This window comes from Oncorhynchus tshawytscha, linkage group LG03, assembly GCF_018296145.1.
Source record: "Oncorhynchus tshawytscha isolate Ot180627B linkage group LG03, Otsh_v2.0, whole genome shotgun sequence".
Classification (NCBI taxonomy): Eukaryota; Metazoa; Chordata; class Actinopteri; order Salmoniformes; family Salmonidae; genus Oncorhynchus; species Oncorhynchus tshawytscha.
The window spans coordinates 61,283,257-61,285,756 of NC_056431.1; the positions used below are offsets into that span (position 1 = coordinate 61,283,257).

Sequence of the window (2,500 nt, forward strand, 5' to 3'; positions counted from 1 at the left end):
ACATACATACATACGTCCATACATACATACATACATACATACAGACATAAAAAAATACATACATATGTCCATACATACATACAGACATAAATACATAAATACATATGTCCATACATACAGACATAAATACATACATACATACGTCCATACATACATACATATGTCCATACATACATATGTACATACATACATACATACATACATACATACATACATACATACATACATACATACATACATACATACATACATACATACATACATACGTACATACATGTGTCCATACATACAGACATAAATACATACATACATATGTCCATACATACATACAGACATAAATACATAAATACATATGTCCATACATACAGACATAAATACATACATACATACATACATACATACATACATACATACATACGTCCATACATACATATGTCCATACATACATATGTCCATACATACATACATACATACATACATACATACATACATATGTCCATACATACATACATACAGACATAAATACATAAATACATATGTCCATACATACATACATACATACATACATACATACATACATACATACATACATACATACATACATACATACATACATACATACATACATACATACATATGTCCATACATACATACATACATATGTCCATACATACATACGTACATACAAACATATGTCCATACATACATACAGACATAAATACATAATTACATATGTCCATACATACAGACATAAATACATACATACATACGTCCATACATACATACATATGTCCATACATACATACGTACATACATATGTCCATACATACATACATACATACATATGTCCATACATACATACATACATACATACATACATACATACATACATACATACATACATACATACATACATACATACATACATACATACATACATACATACATACGTACATACATATGTCCATACATACAGACATAAATACATACATACATATGTCCATACATACATACAGACATAAATACATATGTCCATACATACAGACATAAATACATACATACATACATACATACATACATACATACATATGTCCATACATACAGACATAAATACATACATACATACATACATACATACATACATATATACATACATACGTACATACATATGTCCATACATACAGACATAAATACATACATACATATGTCCATACATACATACAGACATAAATACATATGTCCATACATACAGACATAAATACATACATACATACATACATACATATGTCCATACATACAGACATAAATACATACATACATACATACATACATACATACATACATACATACATACATACATACATACATACATACATACGTCCATACATACATACATATGTCCATACATACAGACATAAATACATACATACATATGTCATACACAGACATAAATACATACATACATACATACATACATACATATGTCCATACATACATATGTCCATACATACATACATACATACAATGTCCATACATACATACATACATACATACATACAGACATATGTCCATACATACATATGTCCATACATACATACATACATATGTCCATACATACATACATACATACATAGTCCATACATACATATGTCCATACATACATACGTACATACGTCCATACATACATACATACATACATACATATGTCCATACATACATACATATGTCCATACATACATACATCCATACATCCATACATACATACATACATACGTACATACATACGTCCATACATACGTACATACATATGTCCATACATACATACATACATACATACATACATACATACATACATACATACATACATATGTCCATACATATGTCCATACATACGTCCATACATACATACATACATACATACATACATACATACATACATACGTCCATACATACGTCCATACATACGTCCATACATACATACATACATACATACATACATACATACATACAGACATAAAAAAATACATACATATGTCCATACATACATACAGACATAAATACATAAATACATATGTCCATACATACAGACATAAATACATACATACATACATACGTCCATACATACATACATATGTCCATACATACATACATATGTCCATACATACATATACATACATACATACATACATACATACATACATACATACATACATACATACATACATACATACATACATACATACGTACATACATATGTCCATACATACAGACATAAATACATACATACATATGTCCATACATACATACAGACATAAATACATAAATACATATGTCCATACATACAGACATAAATACATACATACATACATACATACATACATACATACATACATACATACATACATACATACGTCCATACATACATACATATGTCCATACATACATACGTACATACATATGTCCATACATACATACATACATACATACATACATACAAACA

General features: G+C 28.2%; 1 protein-coding gene across 3 annotated transcripts in view; it reads left to right on the plus strand.

Annotated features, from left to right (window-relative positions):
• The window catches only part of arhgap20 (Rho GTPase activating protein 20), a 75,307-nt gene that overhangs the window by 45,252 nt on the left and 27,555 nt on the right, over positions 1-2,500 (plus strand). The gene's annotated exons all lie outside the window — the stretch shown is intronic.